Source organism: Pleurodeles waltl, chromosome 9 (assembly GCF_031143425.1).
Source record: "Pleurodeles waltl isolate 20211129_DDA chromosome 9, aPleWal1.hap1.20221129, whole genome shotgun sequence".
Classification (NCBI taxonomy): Eukaryota; Metazoa; Chordata; class Amphibia; order Caudata; family Salamandridae; genus Pleurodeles; species Pleurodeles waltl.
The window spans coordinates 1166901402-1166920869 of NC_090448.1; the positions used below are offsets into that span (position 1 = coordinate 1166901402).

The 19468-nt window shown below is 46.7% G+C and overlaps 1 protein-coding gene across 2 annotated transcripts in view; it reads left to right on the forward strand.

Annotated features, from left to right (window-relative positions):
* FOXG1 (forkhead box G1) overlaps positions 1–18746 on the forward strand; it is a 54525-nt gene extending 35779 nt beyond the window's left edge. For both annotated transcript variants that reach the window (XM_069209050.1, XM_069209051.1), the window contains exon 3: positions 18015–18746. The gene's annotated coding sequence lies outside the window, so the exon portion shown is untranslated. The remainder of the gene's footprint in view (positions 1–18014) is intronic.
* Positions 18747–19468: the final 722 nt, after the last annotated feature.

A 19468-nucleotide genomic window follows, 5' to 3' on the forward strand; every position in this document is an offset into this window, starting at 1 on the left:
AGCACACACAGCCACAGTGGTTCCTGGCATCAGTCTAAAACTACTTTGTGTCCCAATATGATCCTTATTATAGAGCAAATTGCTATCACCCAGACTGATGCATGCCAACCAAGGATATACAGAGAGGGAGAGGTAGAAGTTTAATAAGAACAAAAGTTCTTGGTTAATGCCAGACCTAATTAGGGTCTCAATTTCTAAAGAAAGTCACAAAAGTGCATTCAGGTTAGATGTCTTTGCATTAGTGCAAATTTAAGTATTTCATGAATTCATAAGAATTTACACAAGCAGACCAGAAAATACACATGTGTACATTTGCTCATGTGAAAATCTGCTGTGCATTCACAAGTTCACTTTCCCTCCAACCACTTTTTTCCCAACCCTGGAAGAGGTTTTATTTCTGCTCTTGTCAGGAGTAAATTTTCAACCTTTTTTTGCATGGGAAAAGATTAGAAAAGATTTGGTCAAAACCCTTAAAACATGCAAGTTAGTAGGTTTGCACAAACTCAATGGAGTGCATTCCATCATTAGAACTTTTGCTTACCAGTACCTTCCAGTATGTAAATCTGAGGAACGGTGTCAGAATAAGAAAATTGCTTGTATTCAAGCCCTGCTATAGTATTAGCACTGGTATGCCAGAGCAAGGCTATTATCAGAGCTCTTATATAATAAGATTTCTGCCATAATTTGATGCTGCACTATATGGCACCAAAGGGACAAGTAGATTTGATTACAGGACATGTAGATTTATGGAGCAACTTTTCACATAGACAAGTAGATATTTCATTAAATTCCACACCCCTAAAGTTGCATGTGACATTTCAAGCCTACTCCTCAATCAGAGTAAATGTCTATGTTTAATGTTATAACAACATATTAATTTGGTACATTACCAATCATACTACTACTCTAAATAGTGTGAGAGTCAATAGAGAGTTGTTATATCAAAGATGAACCTAGTTTTTTCTATAAGGATAGCCTCACTTGGGTGTAAAATCAATAACCCAGTGTATCCTTCTGCCTAGCTTCACAAAAAAATTCAATTAAGTATCTGTAGTATGTCCCAATTCCACTCATCTTAGTTTGCTTCATGATCCAAATCACTTCCACTTATCTGAGAAACAGTTCTGTGTCCCCCCCACTGATATGTGCTTTTATATGTGCGATGGAATGTAACCAAAAATTGTCAATATGTAGGTGTCTCTCCTTACAATGTTTTGCAAGTGGATATGTGGTGTCACCATGCTTGATAGCCCTGGCCTGTTCTGGGAGTTGAATTTTCATCCATTGTATGCTACTGACAGTATACATTTTATTGTGCACATGTCCTATTACTTAAACATTATGAGGGTCATTCTGACCCGGGCGTGCGGCGGTCGCCGCCCGCCTGGCGGGAACCGCCAAATGTCCGCCCCGCGGTCAAAAGACCGCGGGGGCCATTCTGACTTTCCCGTGGGCCGGCGGGCGCCCGCCAAGGGAGCGCCAGCCGGCCCAGCGGGAAAGGGCCTGCAACACAGAAGCCGGCTCCGAATGGAGCCGGCGGTGTTGCAGGTGTGCGACGGGTGCAGTAGCACCCGTCGCGATTTTCACTGTCTGCTATGCAGACAGTGAAAATCATGCTGGGGCCCTGTTAGGGGGCCCCTGCAAAGCCCATGCCAGTGGCATGAGCAGTGCAGGGGCCCCCAGGGGCCCCACGACACCCGTTCCCGCCATCCTGTTCCTGGCGGTAAAAACCGCCAGAAACAGGCTGGCGGGAAGGGGGTCGGAATCCCCATGGCGGCACTGCTTGCAGCGCCGCCATGGAGGTTCAGCCCAGCCAGGGGAAATCCGGCGGGAAACCGCCGGATCCCCTTTTCTGACCGCGGCTTTACCGCCGCGGTCAGAATGGGCAATGAAGCACCGCCAGCCTGTTGGCGGTGCTTCCGTTGCCCGCGGCCCTGGCGGTCTTGGACCGCCAGGGTCGGAATGAGGGCCTATGTGTAGTATCAGAATGCATTAATTCCCTAATGCAATACATAGTTTAGTGTTGTTACTAAAACTCCTAAAACTGATTTTGTTTTTGGCAACTTGCATATTTTGCAGTTTGCACATTTGAAGAAACCTTCCGGTTTTCTGCCCAACTTGAATCACTGACTCTATTTTCACTTGGTTTAGTAAAGAACCAGAAGACTTTTCTGTTACTTTGTACCTTTTTCTGAGTCAATACGGTATGCCAGGTCCTGATCATGCTGCCATTTGTGCTGTATTGGATGATCGCTGTAGACCAAGTACAGAGCATGTTGCCCTGTGTGCTATATTGGAGGACGTCTGTAAGCCAGGTACAGATCATGTTGCTCTGAATGATGTACTGGATGACCGCTGTAGGCCAGGTACAGAGCATGTCACCCTACATCCAGTATTCGATGACGCTGTAAGTCAGGTACTGATCATGTCTCCCTGAGTGCTGTACTACCGGACCCCTGTAGGCCAGGTCAGAGCATGGTGCCCAGTGTGCTGGCCTGGATGACAAATGTAAGTCTGGTACAGATAATGTCGCCCATTGGGCTGTATTGGATGGCTGCTATAAGTTTGGTACAGATCATGTCTCCCAGTGTGCTCGAATGGATGACTGCTGCAGGCCAGGTCCGGATCATATTGCCCTTTGTGCTGTATTGGTTGACCACTGTAAGCCTGGTAGAGACCATGTTTCCCTGTGTGCTTTACTAAATGAATGCTGTAGGCCAGATACAGAGAATGTCGCCCACTGTGCTGTATTGAATGATCGCCATAAGCCCTAAATGAAATAAAAAAGTGAATTATCTCAGCTACTGGTAATTACTCAGGCTGAATCTCAGTCATCATTTTTTTTTACCCACAATGCCACCATGGATTGGAACCAGTTATATGCAAATCAGCCTTGGCCTTGCTCCAACAGGAACACAAAAGGATGATGAACGGAGTGCTGACAATGCAAACACTCACCCCCAGTCACAGATCTGGGTTTAATCCATCGTTTTTTTGCTGCCCATGCCATTCCAGTTTGGACCTAGCCTTATGCAAATCAGTCTTGACCCTGTTCCCCATGGGAACAGTCCAGCCCGAACTGCCAGGCCAGGACTTCCCTGGACTGGAAACAAGCATCCTGGGACCGGTTTCGGGGTTTCACTCCTCATCAGCCAGGTTAGCTTGAATCCAGTGGCATGGGAAGCACGGGACCCATGTCTGGGCATACCCTTCCCACTTAGGGTGACATTAGCAACACAAAAGGATGATGGACGGAGTGCTGACAATGCAAACACTCACCCCCAGTCACAGATCTGGGTTTAATCCATCGTTTTTTTGCTGTCCATGCCATTCCAGTTTGGACCCAGCCATATGCAAATCAGTCTTGACCCTGTTCCCCATGGGAACAGTCCAGCCCGAACTGCCAGGCCAGGTCTTCCCTGGACTGGAAACAAGCATCCTGGGACTGGTTTCGGGGTTTCACCCCTCATCAGCCAGGCTAGCTTGAATCCAGTGGCATGGGAAGCACGGGACCCACGTCTGGGCATACCCTTCCCACTTAGGGTGACATTAGCAACACAAAAGGATGATGGACGGAGTGCTGACAATGCAAACACTCACCCCCAGTCACAGCTCCAATAGGAACAATCCACCCCGAACTGCCAAGCCAAGTCCTCTTTGAACTCAGGCAGAAGCCGAAAAAGACGAGTTTAGTCCTAGTTGGCACTCTTCAGTCAGAGGCAGCTTGGTTTCAGAGACAAAATGAGCTTTAGACCCACATCTCAGCATACCTGTTACACTTATGGCATCTCACTGAACTAAACAATAAAGTGATGGTGGTATAACTGAATGAATCTCCCTTACTGGTACTTTCTCAGGCAGAATCCCAGTCTATTGTTTTTTTATACCCACAATGCCACCTCAAATCCGACTCAGTTTTATGCAAATCAGCCATGACCCTGCTCCAATAGCAACAATCCAGCCTGAGCTGGCAGGTGTGACCCTCTCTGATCTGGAACACAAGCAACATAAAGACCGGTTTTGTCCTAGTTGACACTCTTCAGTTGCGCGCAGCTTGGTTCCACTGGCAAAGTTAGAATGGGACCTATGTTTGGGCATATGTGTCGCACTTAGGACATTGCACTGAAGTAAACAAAAAAGTGATGGGTGGGATAACTGAATTAAATTTAGCCACTGGTAATTACTTAGACGCATCCAAGTCCATCTGTTTTTTGTCTACAATACCACCTCAGATCAGAACCAGCCATGTACAAACCAGCCTTTATTATACTTTAATAAGAACAGTCCAGCCTGAGCTACTGAGCCAGGTTCTCTCTGAACAGGAACACAAGCAACCCAAGACTGGGTTTACTCTAGGTGGGGCTCTTCAGTCAGGTGCAGCTTGCTTCCATAGGCAAAGTGACAATGGGACCCATTCAGGCTATACCCATCACATTTAGGGCATCACACTGAAATAAACAAAAACCTGAGGGGTGGGATGACTGAATTAATCTCAGCCACTGGTAAATACTCAGGCGCATCCCAGTCTACAGTTTTAGTCCCCAACAATGCCACCTCAAATCAGTCCCAAACATATACAAATCAGCCTTGACAGTGCTCCACTAGGAACAATCCAGCCCAAATCCCCAAGCCTTCTCTGAATCCTTATACAAGCACCCCAAGGCAGGATTCCACCTAGTTGGAGTTCAGGTGTAGCTTGTTTCCAGGGGCAAGTGGAGCACAGGACCACTATAAAACTTTCACAAATCTTGTCGCCCAGTGTGCTGTATTGGATGACCTCTGTAAGTCCAGTACAGAACATGGCACTCTGTATGCCGTAATGCATAACTGCTGTAGACTAGGTCCAGATCATGTCATCCTTTGTGCTGTATTAGATGACCGATATAGGCCACACAGAGAAAAAAATGACCTGTGGGCTGTACTGGATGACCTCTGTAGGCCAGGTACAGAGCATGTTGCCCTGTGTGCTTGTATTGGATGACCAATATAAGCGTGGTACATATCATGTCTCCTTGTGTGTGCTATTGGGTGACTGCTGTAAGCCAGAGATCAGGGCTCTCTATGTGGTATGTTGCAAGACTGCAATAGGCCAGGTACAGAGCATGTCACCCTGTATACCATACAGGATCACTGGTGTTGGTCTTGCACAAATCATGCCACTGACTGGGCTATCTTAAATGAAAATGATCAGCAGGAATTCAAATAATGTTTCCTTATAGATGCAATAAGCAGGGATTTAAATAATATATCTTTCTATAATAGTGGTCCTCAAACTTTTTTATGCCATATCCCTGTTTGCATAAAAAAATAATTGGGGGCCCTAGAATAACAAATATATTTTCTTGCAGTTATTCTATAACATGCATAGCTCTGAACGTGTTTAGCAATTCAAATATTGAAGTTATGTTCACTTATCCCTTTCTTTTAAAAACATAATCAAATACGTAATTACCAAAATGCTAATGGCAGCCTAGACTCACTAAAAGTGTAAAAGTTGTGACTATTTGACAATTTGACTCTTTATCAGAAATTGGGGATAGGGATGTAAGGGTTTATTTCGAGTAATCCGTACCACCAGCTCTGTCCAATTTGACATCTACTTCCATTGACGACGAGTAACAAAAAGCTATTACTGATGGCGTATTAAAGAGCACTTCCTGCCACTTCATTTTCTTTCACTAAAAACTAGGAGTGGGCGTAACTTGTGTAATTCTATGTAGTGTAATCATAACCTAAAAATGCTGCAAAATTATACACAGTTAAGTAAGAGGAGTAATTCTGCATGCAGCACAAGTTAACTAGTGCAAAATGCCCCACACATCCAAAATGGAAGAGAGGCTGCATTTTCCGGTAAGTAATAGTGCTAAAGAACAAGTTACTTACTTGTTGGTAATGCCTTATCTGGTAGAGACTAAGGGGGTCATACTGACTTCGGCGGGCGGCAGAGGCCGCCCGCCAAAGTTCCCCCGACAGAATACTGCAGCGCGGTCAAAAGACCGCTGCGGTAATTCTGAGTTTCCCACTGGGCCGGCAGGCGACCGCCAGAAGGCCGCCCGCCCAGCGGGAAACCCCCTTCCACGAGGATGCCGGCTCCGAATGGAGCCGGCGGAGTGGAAAGGGTGCGACGGGTGCAGTTGCACCCGTCGCGATTTTCAGTGTCTGCTATGCAGACACTGAAAATCTTTGTGGGGCCCTGTTAGGGGGCCCCACGACACCCGTTCCCGCCAGCAAGGTTCTGGCAGTCAAAACTACCGAACCAGGCTGGCGGGAAGGGAGTCGGAATCCCCATGGCGGCGCTGCCTGCCACGCCGCCATGGAGGATTCCTCAGGCCAGGGGAAAACCGGCGGGAAACCGCCGGTTTCCCTTTTCTGACCATGACCCCCTCTGTCTAACCACAGATTCCTTACCATTCAATTTTACTCAGAGTTCAGATTGGATCTGGAAAATTTTCTTGAGCAGTACCTCAGCGCACCAGTTGGCGGTGTCCTTCTACTCCACATGGTGGCAGCGACTGCGGCAGAAGTGATGCGTACAGTGCTTATAGAGGTACCATCCCAGCGTGCTGACGTCAGTTTCTTTTCGTGACTTTCCATGCCAGGAGCACGGAACCATGAAGAACACTGACCACTGATATGGAAAACTAAAGTCCTGACCCTAGAATCTGCTTGCAAAGCAGGAAGATTGGTGGGTTGTTAAGGAATCTGCATCTAAATAGAGTCTCTACCAGATAAGATGTTACCAAAAGTAAATTGTTCATCTGATAGAGACTTCTAGCCGCAGATTCCTTACCTTTGAATATATGCACACACAATACCTCCCTAGAGGTGGGTCAGTGAGACAGATTTTAGACCAAAACATCCTGCAGGACCCAACAAGCAAAATGCAATCCCTACAGACCTCACTGCCCAGACAGTAGTGTTTGGTAAAAAAGTGCAGAGATGCCCACATTTCTGCCTGACAGATGGCTAGGACTGAAACTCTGCATGCTAATCACTATCAATGACCCAGCAATTCGACGCTGTCTCTTTCTCCTGCTTCAACAGCCTCTGCATGCTTCAGAAGCTCTAAAAATGGATCCCCACCGGAACCAGAAGGATGGTCACCCAAGCCCTTATTAGCAGCAGATTGGACTACGGCAACGCCCTTTACGCAGGAACCACGGCCAAGCTCGAGAAAAGGCTGCAACACATACAGAACGCCTCTGCACGCCTTGTCCTGGACATCCCCCGCCACATCACAGCCCACCTGAGAGACCTGCACTGGCTCCCTGTCAACAAGAGAATCACGTTCAAACTCCTCACCCATGTCCACAAAGCACTGCACAACACCAGACCAGAACCTCAACAGACGGCTCTCCTTCTACACCCCGACCCGACAGCTTTGCTCCACTGACCTCGCCTTCGCAACCATCCCATGCATCCACAGAATGACCGCCGATGGCAGATCGTTCTCCCACCTTGCCGCCAAGATGTGGAACACTCTTCCTATCAACCTGCGACAGACACAGGACCTACTAACCTTCAGGGGACACCTCAAGACATGGCTGGTCGAGCAGTAGCAGCCCCCCCCCACCACCCACCCCCAAAGCGCATAGAGACCCTCACGGGTGAGTAGCTTTACAAATGCTTTCATTGATTGATTGATTGATTGATTGGTCACAGCTTTGGCTTTGGTGAAGTGAGCATGCAAACCCTCGGGTTGCTTTTTAGCTACTGCATAGCAGATCTTATTTCAGACCACGATCTAATGAGAGATGGTCAATTTCTTCATGATCTTTCCCTTCTTCACTTCTTATGAAGAGTTGGTTGTCCACCTGGAACTCTTTATTGCAGTCAAGGTAGAATGACAACGCTCTTTTTGGGTGAAAACTGTGAAATCACTCCTCTTCCTTAAAGGGATGTGGCAGAGCATCAAAAGTAGGCAAGGTGATGACTTGACCTACATGAAATGTGGTGACTACTTTTGCCAGAAAAGAGGCCCTGGCAAGGAGATCCATCTTGTCTGGATAGATTCTCAGATATGGAGGCTTTGATGACAAGGCCTGAAGCTCACTGACCTTCTGGGCTGATATTATCACCAACAGGAAGGCTGTTTTGATGGTAAGAAGCCTGAGGGGACAATTATGTAGAGGCTCAAACAAAGCGCACATGAGAAAAGTGAGCACAAGATTAAGGTCCCATTGAGGCATGGTGAAGGGTAAAGGTGGAAACGTGTTGTAACCCTTTCAAGAATATGTTAACAAGAGGGGATTTAAAGAGAGATGGCTGGTTAAGCAGCTGCAAAGGGGCTGAAATGGCAGAAAGGTAGCCCTTAAGAGTGCTGAGTACCGCTGGGCGAGAGAAAGAATAAAGAGAAGGACATGAGAGGGGGAGCAGAGAGGGGTCAATCTGTTTCTCTGCACAGCTTGCCACAGACTTGCTTTAATGGCAAGCATATACAGTGTGTTAGAGAGACCCCTGGCAGCCAATATAACATTGCAGACTTCGGGCAGAAGGTTGAAAGCTGTCAATTGTTGCTGTTCAATCTCCACACATGAAGGCGCAGCGCTAACAATTGACAAGCTCGGGTGGGGAACCCTCCCCTGCTGCTGCAACAGAAGGTCCTCCCAAAGGGGCAGCCTCATCAGAGGACTGATGGTCAAGCTCAACAGCTCAGAATACCAAACTCTCAGAGCCCTGTCTGGAGCCACAAGGATGATTTGGGCCCAGTTGTTCCTGATCTTAAAAACTCTGAGCCAGAGTGGTATGGATGGAAAGGTGTAAAAGAGGTCGGAGCTCCACTCAAGATGAAAAAGCTATTTGAGCAAGAGCCACCTTGGAAACATTAGCAGACAGAACTGCTGACATTGTGCATTCTAGGCAGTGGCAAACAAATTTAATCAGGGCTCTATCCCTGCTGAAAGAAATCTTGTGCAACCTCCACATAGAGATGCCATTCATTATCCACTAGGCATCTTCGGATAAGATTGTCTGACCTGGTGTTCAGAGAGCCCGCCAAGTTCTGAACCACCAGGGATATGACCGAGATTTCCAGCCATGTGCAGAGGCACAGGAACTCTTGTCAACATCAGACCCGCCTACCTCAACCACTGACTGACCATCTACATCCCCACCAGGCAGCTCTGATGCTCCCAACTCGCCCTTGTGGCCATCCCTAGAATCAGGAAGAGCACAGCTGGAGGCAGATCTTTCCCTTACCTCTCAGCCTGGACATGGAACACGCTTCCACTCAACCTCAGAAAGGCTGCCTCACTGAAACATTTCAGGAACGATCTTAAGACCTGGCTCTTCAAGTGAGCAGCATGCCCGCAACAGTGCCTTCAGACCCCATGAGCGATAAGCCATGCTTCACAAGTCCCTTATTGATTGATTGATCCTAGGATCAATCACTGTCAGATATGGTTGGGAAAGGGAGTAGAGTCTGCTGCTGACCAATTGCAGTTTGTTAACCACCACTGCAGATCTTTTGCATTCCCTCCGAGATCTGGATCATGTTGGGAAGAATCCCCTGATGCTGCGCCCACTGGAACTTCAGGGCCCACTGAAGATCCCACATATGCCAGCAGGCAGGTTTCACAAGCAGGATGCAAGTGGCCATGAGGCCCAACAGCTTCAGAGTCAGTCTCACTGAAATCCAGGATTGAGACTGAAACATCAGTATCATGGCTAAATATTTAAGACTCACCATTCTAGAGGATAGACCCGAAGCAGCACTGTGTCCAGAACAGCTCCAATAGAAGATGGGGTATCTAAGAGGGAGTTGAGTGTGCCTTTAGCACATTTATAGTGAACCCCAGCGAGTGGAGGAGTCTGGTGTAGTCTGGAGGTGGGAGACTACAGCCTGGGACAAACCTGCCTTCAACACCCAGTCATCAGCGTAGGGGAAGAACATGCACCCCTGATCTCCGCTGATGAGCTGCAACCACCGCCATCACCCTGGTGAACACCCAAGGGGTGCTGGTAAGGCCAAAGGGAATCACAGTCAACTGAAACTGTTCGTGGCTTACTCTGAACTGCAGGCAATGACTGTGGGCAAGCAGGATGGGAATGTGGAAGTAAGCATCCTGCAAGTCCAACACTACCATCCAGTCTCCCGGGTCCAGGGCAAAAAGGACGTGAGCATTTTGAATTTCTCCTTCTTGAGGACAAAGTTGAGAGGGCCCAGTTCTAGGATAGGACGAAGGCCTCCGTGCTTTTTGGGCACCATAAAGTAGCAGGAAAAACAACCATGGCTTACTTCTGGCACCTGTAGCCTCTCTATGGCTCTCTTGGCAAAGAAAGCCATCAGTTCCTGTCGGAAAAAGGAGAGGTGGTCCTCCATCAGTCTGTCGCAAGTAGGTGACATGGGTAGAGGGGAGGTCACAAAGGGGAGGGAGTAGCCCCTTCAGACAATTTGATGAACCCACAGCGGAGCAGGTGATAAAGTATCCTGCCTTCCATGGGTGCCCATGATTGAACAAGTGAAAACTAAAAGGTCCTGGAGGCTGAAGCTACTAGGGGGTGGTGGGCTGGCCTGACCTCTGGCTGCACGACCCATGGGGTCTGTGGAGGCTGGGAAGCTTGTGAGCTATGGTGGCTGGGCATGTAAAGACACAGTATGTAAAGACACAGCTGGAAGCTTTCAGTGGCCATGAAAGGAGCGAAAGATGGACTGGGGTTGACTAGGGCCCATGGATATGCCCAAGAATCTGGGCATGGCCCTACTATCCTTGAGGAGCTCTAGCACTGAGTCCACCTTGTCACCGAAGAGAAGGGTGCTGTCAAAGGGCATGCCCATAAGCGATGCTTGGATATCCCTTCCTCAGCCAGCCGTAGTGCCATAAAGACACCGACCATTTAACCGCTCTCCCGAGCGAGTCAGAGGTGTCCAGTCTACATCGGATTGTGAACTTGGCTGCATCTCTTCCATCTAAAATTGTTTGAGAGTATGGCCCGTTCCTACACTCGGACTGTTGGCAGCACCCGTGCGACCATACCTCACAGTGTGTGGAAGTAACGGCCCAAATGGCATGCTGTGTTCATGGACCGCAGTGCCAGGCTGTAGGAACAAAGCATTTTCTTTCCCAAGGTGTCCAGCTTCTTCAGGGAGTAACAAAATATGAGGGGAGGCTCTGCACAATACATAGAGGGCCCACCCCTCCGGACTCACTCAGGAGCTCTCACGCCAGACTATTGTGCTGATGGGGCATCCTGAAGCTTACGACCGCCGCCTCACACAGTGAGGGCATTTGTTACTCCACTGAGCCTCTTGGATTCCCTTTGTGGTGGGGTGGTAGGGAATGAGACCGTTTTTACTTGGGAGGTTGAGGCTTGGACCATGAGAAAAATTGGGTTACCTGATAAAAGTAGGATCCCCTTGGGCAGGGCGGTGATGGTGGGCAATTATCCTGTCCACAGAAGCCCATGGGCAAGGTTTGGACCAAAACCCTAGCAGGATGTCCATGCGACCTTCACTGAAATGGAGAAGCCGCTCTAAAGAGGACAATCCTGGCTGAAGCACCTCTGTCAAGACATTAGTCTTGACTGCCACTGAAGGCAACGGAAGGTCAAGACCTAAGCGGCCCTTCTTAGCACCATTGAGAAAGAGACTCCCTCTTCCGTAGCCATGGTAGAAGGAGAGGCCATGCCAGTATCCGGAGAAGTATCAAGTCTGCTGGCGTCCTCACATCAATCAATGTTGAGGTCTAGGGGCTGATATTCTTCATGGTCCAGCAAGCCCTCCCACTCCTCTCCAAGTGCCAATCCATAGGAATAGGGTTCAAGTCCCGACATGACAAGCATGGCTCCCGTCAGCGCCGGAGCCAGCGTTGTCCAATGCTCCACCAGCTTCATGTCAGAATCAGGGATGAGAATGAAAATGGAGCTGCTGGGGGAAGGGGAGCCAGAATCAACCAGAACGTTGGCATCAGGACCACACCAGGGAAGGTGGTAGGGGTAAGACCGGTGCCGGTCCAGATCCATCATTGCATTCAAGAGGCCCGAAAGGCGCCGGAGCTGTTGGCGCCCAAAGGGGCACCGGGGAGAACAGGCTGCCAAAATATGAGGTACATGGCCACATAAAATTCACAGAGTTGGGTGGGGGTCACTAGGGCTCCTGGAATCTCAGAGAGGTGTGGAGCAGGTGCTGGCTCAACCACAGAGCTAGACCTCGAATGGCGATGACAGATGGGGTGAAGTCAAAGACCTCTTTCACTTCTTACTCTACTTCTAGCAGTAGGACTTACCCGAGTGGCACAACGACTTCCAGTGCGACAAAGGCTCCACAACTGATCCAGGAGCATTCCTCTTGACAAGACTAAGAGCATCGCAGTGTTGCATGTCCAGCTTGAGGGACCGATCCCTCAAGGCTTTTGGATTCAAATCACGGCAGGCGATGCAGATCTTCATGTCGTGGTCACGCTTGAGGCACCAGAGGCAAACAGGTGTGGGTCCATCACCAACATTGGTCGGTGACAAGTGCTGCAGGGCTTGAAGATGGCCTTTTTAGATATAATTGGTGCCGCACCATGGAAAACACATCTCTTAAAAAAGCTTTTACAAATGCTTAAAAATAAAGCTCAGTCAAAAAGTGACTGACAGGGTAGCTCTCTCCAGATCTGCGCTTGTTGGTGCAAAGAAAAGAAATGACATCTGCGCGCTTTGGTGGTGCCTATATAGGCACCATTCATGTCAGTTCTGGTGCGGGCAATGCCGACGATGCCATGCGGAGCCGAATGGCGCCATGTGCCTGCACGCAGGGATAGTGCTCAAGAAAAATGTACGGATCCAGTCTAACGCCTGGGGAAAATTCAAAGGTAAGAAATCTGCAGCTAAAAGTCTCTATCAGATTGCAACAGAACATGAATTGCAGCACAAGCAGTCATTAATGCTCGCTAAATGTGCACTTGAGGTAGGTGTTTCTGCCAGTTTATTCCTGGAATTTATGGCTAGTTTCTTAGCACGTAAGGCCCCCCTGCTTCCAAAAGGGATGTGAGGATGCATTTTGTTCTAAAAAATAGCCCTAAATACAACCGAACTTAAACAGCAGTGTGAGCACCCACTCGCTAAATGTGCTCTTGTAATATGATTATTCCCAAAATTACTGTTAATTACGTGAGCGTGCATAATTGCATCAATATCAGTAATTCCACACCAAAGAGTAACGCGGAATTACCTAAATTACTCCGATTATGCAGGTATAAATGGAATTTTGCCCATGCCTACTAAAAACACAGCACTGTTTTTAAACACTATGGCCCATATTTATACTTTATTAACGCCGCATTTCCGTCATTTTTCGACACAAAAGCGGTGCAAACTTACAAAATACAATTATATTTTGTAAGTTTGTGCCGCTTTTGCGGCAAAAAATGACGCAAATGTGGCGCTAAAAAAGTTTAAATATGGGCCTATGTTTGTCTCTGTTTCCTAGGGTCATAATAAAATACTTCTCTTGATCCATCCAATCAAGTCATCCAAGGGGGTGCCATTTCCCCCAGTTTAAAGGCCTGTGTTTTATAGAATCTTAAATGTTAACTCTAACTGGGGTTCACAACAATGTGCATCATTTTATGAAAGACAAAGGTCCAGATTTATGAAAAGGGGCGCTGCACCTGGTGCAGCACTAACTTTCTTGGCCTCTTAGTGCCCCACTAATGCCACCATATTTAAAATACGACGCATTATGTGGCGCAAGGGGTTACAAAGTCGCACGTTTTTACCCTTCTAACACCACATTAGCTTAAAAAATACGACGCTAATGTGGCGTTGGAATGGCGCTAGGCCACCATAAATCTGGGCCTAGGTGTCGATTCGAAATCATTCATTAAGGACACACTAAATTAAGAAGAGTGACTAAATAAAATTCTAACATAATCATGTTATGGTTAGTGTAATGTAAAGCTGCTGCAGATTCGGAGGTAGGAATTAAAAAGGCAGATTGTTATTTGTTGTGACCTTGGCACTTAAATGCAGACTTAGAACCAGGAAGAGCAGTGAAGATTTAAATATCCGCCCCACCCCCCACTACTCCGGACCATTTTTTTTTCTTCCTTACTCCCAACATAGCTTGCTCATCTACGTCTTGCATCATCGGATTTGAAATGTTTGAGTACCTGTGAATCTTAAAATTATGAAGCGACACCCCCTTGCACTTGAAGAGCTCTGTGCTTATTATTAGTGGTGTGGCTGTTTGCTGCCGGGAACCTGCTCTGTGGCGCAGGGTACAGTTTGATCTGGTATCTCCAAAGCCCCCCACCTCCTCCCTCTCTGACCCCTCTTCCCAGTCCCCGGCTGGTAAGGCGGACTTGAGGGTAAGCCCTTCCTAGCAATGAATAAGAAAACGCTCGACAGCTCGTGAATAATCGTTTTAATGAGTGTGTAAAGCGTGCGACGGGGTGCACGGAGCTGTCGGGTTAAACAAACAACTTGTACCCTGACGAAATCCCATTGTGAAAGTGCAAAGTGGTGTCATTTCAATTTCCACGCTGGCACGGAAAATCCACAGATCTAACACGCGGGAGTCCAATCTCCTCCATTAGGGAAAAATAACAATATTTCCCGAATTGAGTGTGATCTTCTTCCGGGACGAAAACAGAACTATATATTTTTTTTTTAAACTACTTTTAAAGGCCGTTTAGTACGCACGCATCAAACAGCGCACCTTTGCCTAGCTTAGAAAGTTTTACTTTTGACATGATTTCGACACCCGTTCTACTAGGCGTGGGTTTGTATTAAGTGTATTGTAGGTATCCATACAATACATTGTTTACTTCGTTTTATTCTTGCTAGACGCTGAGCCCTCCTCGCGATGTAACGAGTATAAATGCCAGCGTTCGTATTTATTGTCCGTAGTGTGAGTGGGCGCAGTGCGCGTATCGCTCCTGTCTCCAGACATGATGAAAGTACCCAGGCTCTTGTCCCCTCGCTCTCTCGGTCTCACCCCTGCTTCTCTCGCTCTCTCACACACACACGCCAAGCCGCAGGGACATCACCACTTGCAGGCTTTACTAATGCATGTGCACCAAATACACTACCATGCTTCGAAAGCACACCCAGGAAAAAGGACACGTCATTTTGAGGACGAGTTTCTGTTCTAAACGAAACACAGTAAGATCTAAATATGACAGCTCAAACACTGTTTTTCAATATATAGAAATAAGAGAATATAAGAAATCAGCAGATGGAAGAGTACCGAAGCACAACAAAGTATATACACAAAGAGAAAAGAAACAATCTACCCACTTGAAAAAAATACACATACGGAACAATGAGCTAAGGGCACAAAGGAAAAAGGAAGGAGATAAGAAGGGGAAGTTGGAAGACATACAAGAATGCAGGGAAGAAAGATACAAAGAAAGAGCAAACGAAAATAAAAACGAAGGAAATAATAAATGGCCACTAATGGCAACAGATAGAAGGCAAGGAGCGCTTACGTGAAGACAACGAAATGAACGAGGTGACCCCCGAGCTGTACGAGTCCCGAAGGAAGGGTGTTAACCCCCCCCCCCACCTCCCGTAAGTGCAAAGAAATAAAAGAGAATAGAGTAAACAGAGAAATATTTTAAGACCAGATTTACAATACTTTAGCCTGTCTGACAATCTTTCAGGGTAAATCACATTCCATCCCTGATGTACAGGACATGAGTTAATATTGTCACACACTTGGAGATAAAGTCAGTCCAGGCTTGGGGATTTCTTTGCACTTAGGCACGAGCACATCTTTTCGAGCACTACAACGTTATCTCTTTGAGCAACTTCTTTATGATAAAAATATGGATAAATCCATTCAATTTTAAAACAGTTTTGAAATAATTTCAACTTGGATGTCTGCTTTGATTTTGTGTTGTAACGTTGGGTGTTTTTCCCTCTGTGATGTAATTGCTTATTCCCTTTTCTTTTGGATTGTGGTTACAAGGCTAATAATACAGAGTCCAGGTAGGACAATTTAGGGCCGCTTTTGTTGGTAATATATTGTACCCAGGTCCTAGGGTTTACCGGGTTACCCCATTGTTATGTAATGGAGCTTTCTGCTGAGCCGAGCCCCTGTACTCACCATTGACTACCTGCAGCATCACCCGGCGGGAGTACTCACTCGCCATGGGCATCTTAGAGATTTTGGGGGCCCTGGGTCAAACGTATTTTAGGGGCCCCCGTTGGAACAGCTTTGAATTTATGATCCAGGTTCAGCTCTGTCATGCCCTCTTTGGCCATGTCCCTGACAGTTCATAGACACAATCGTCCATATTCTAAACGTGTTAACATCTAATATGCCAGGCTAGTGACTGTGATTTCAATATTGTAAGACAGAAGCAGCTCGCTATTACTGGAAATAATCTTTGACACCCTCCCATTTTTCAAATGTGAGGTCCTGTTGTGATCTAAAAGAAGCTTATTTTTATAGATGTTACATTTAACATAACCACATAATTTCTCTGCAAAAAGTCCGTAATTAAATCTCACAAATCGCCCACATTGAAAATAAATTAAAGGGAAACGGGATTTAGTAGAATCTTCAAGGACAACAGGGAAGTCTCCGCAATACAGAGCTTGCTCTGAAACGGAGCCCTCTAAAAGGCTGAGCCGGGGCCCACTTTGCCAGTGCCTTAAACGTCTCTGACACACACTTCTTAGCCTCTGGCATAGGCTATCGATGAATCACACAGATGGTTTAGAGCTGGAGTCTCACCGTATGAGTTTGCGGCGCAGACCTTCGCGTGTGTAAAAAGCTTTCTCCTGAGCCGAGCCCCTGTACCCACTGAGGACCTCTGCAGCATCACACGACGGAAGTGCTCACACACAAACACACACTGTTCTCTATGACTGTTGCAGACTATAAATCACCTATATGGTTTAGACCTGGGGTCTCACCCGCACACATCTGAGCTCAACCCAAAGATAACGACCATGAAAAGAGAGCTAATCGGATTGCAGTAAGAAGATCATGCTTTCAGTGTTTAAATCCCTGTGACCTAATGGGAACATTTCACACATACTTGACATTTTCTTCATCTCAATGTACAAATAATCTTTGCCGTGACAATCGGGATACGTTTGTTCTTTGCGCGGCTCAGCGCTAAACTTTCCTAGACTACCCTTTCGAAACAGTTTTATTTGAAAGGTCGCTTGTTCATTTCAGTTAAAATGGCCTCGGACTTAAGGGCACTTTCCGAAAGCGATTACCTTAAAACTCACTTGAAATAATTGTGCTTGGTTAGTTCAAGCCTGTGGATATTCGAAAATGTCAAAACATTTTTCATGGCATACATACATTGATGGTAAAGTTTATAAACGCGTTTGCCACATGGCTATTTATAAAACGCCCGAAACACTTGATTGAGCTTTTCTAGGTTTTCACACTAAAACGTCTTCAACAGGGCAGGGAAACGAAGGTACGTGTGTCAGAAGAGCCCAGCAGACCCACCCGAATGTAACTGTGAACGCTAAACACAGCAGTATCTCGTTTCAGTCTCATACTACTGTGCTAGGGTGCCAGGGATAGTTGAATGTTATGTTCACTTCTAGAATTTAGTGTGGCTCACCCTCCTACTGTGAAAATATTTTCGTTCTTAATCTGTTTCTGTTAATAGGTGACGCGAGTATTGGGGGTGATTTAGACATTTCACGCAACCGACGTCTGCAGTAATTTACATGTTTTTAGATTCAGGAGTTTTGGATTCCCAGGAACAATAAAGGTGGCAGCAAACTTAATGGGAATACTTTTACATCACAGCGTGTCATGCACTCAGTACACATGAAATACAAATATTGCCATTAAATGAAACCACGCGTGCAGTATGGTGTTCTAACAGGTATGCCACAACAGGAACACACATTGCATTCTGTGGAGCGCAGGGGATCGTGGGAAATGTCTCTTTAAAACAGGGTTGTAGGACGCCTGCAAGCGGGGCGCTGACCTCTGGCGCTACTGCTATTGGGGAAGATCTTAAAGCTACAGTTTGCTCAAGTTTGGGTGGTGCGGCTTTCTGCAGGGTGCAGAGACTGTCTAAACTGCTGTGTTTCTTTGTCACCTGCAGGGCTTCGGAAGCAGCGGGCTCTGCTGATGGGCACAGCGCCCTCTCTTCGCTTCAGCCAACAAAGGAAAAGGAAGGCGGCTCTAGGAAGTGGGATGGGTGTAAAGAGCAGCTCATCTCCTCGGCAGGAAAGGCTGCTTGTTAAACCTTTTTGTGCCTTTGTGTGCACGAGAAAAGCCGTAGGCCCGCGGACCAGGCCGAGCCGGACTCACTCTTCAGCCAGGAGTTGTGTCAGGGACACACCACGGTGCATTAGGCAGATGTCTCGGGTTAGAACAGGTTATTTGTTAATTGCTTTTGTGCTAGGGAGCAGGCTGGGGTAGGAAAGAGGGGGTGGAGAAAACAAACCCCGAGGGGGAAATGGGCCCATACCGCATTGTTACCAGCAAATTTGACAATGGTTCTGCGTGCAATTATAAATGTGTTTATCCCTTATGATTTGTTCAACATTACTTAACATTGCATTCCACTGTATGGTAACAGTGCGTAATAGTTGTATGGTTTATGAATTCAATTTAACCAATCTTAGGCCGCATTTTGTTTTAATAGTCTGATTAAAATAAATATTTTAGAAGTATGTATGCCTTGACAGAATGCCTCCAATAAACAAGTTCCAAGACATTCACAGGAGTTACTGCCGGGAACTGACCTGGGGATGGCCTTCAAAATACAGCTTTGTTTTCGAAACCGAAATAAATTTTAAAAACGGAATTAAACTACGTAAGATTTCACAGACCACCCTCCTTTTGAATTTTTAAATGGGACACTGAACAGACGAATGAAAGCGTGTTCTTGTTAGACTGCGGTGAAAAATACAACGCTTTGCTGATAAGGAAATCCGAGTCTTTGAATGTGCGTGTTTAGGCGAATTGAATCGTGTTAGTATCCAGTACAAAATACAAAGCCTTTGCTTCGTTTCTTCGATTGAATTTCAACGTCTCTTCAGGGATAGTAAAGCACTGTATAAATACGATTTACAGCATATATGTGATACGGCTGATACACATATAGCAATCTAAAAGTAAATCTGAATATTCATGAGGGGCATTTACATACTATTGAGCCAAAAATGCGTGTATTACATGTCTTGGGCAAACATAAGAGCGGAGACAGCCCTCTCGCGAAAAGTCACTCACCTGCGAGCGCGGCGTCTCCGCAAGGTTTAGAATAATTCCGAGGCTGGAACTTGGGCTGTGTTCTTATGGTCATGAATATTGAGAGGGCCCCTGCTGGAGAAATACAAAACACATGGTTGGAAGAAGACGGGTACAGCACCCCGAATGTTCCCTTCTCACTCCAACTTTCCAGATGTGCCCCCATACCACCAAACAACCTCTAATTACAGCGATGGACAGTGTATTCACCCCTAAAAGCCCCTCCTCGCTCCCTTATAATCAGGAGAAATCAGAACCGCGAGGTTGTATCCACGTTTGCCCATAAAATGAATGCCAGCTCCC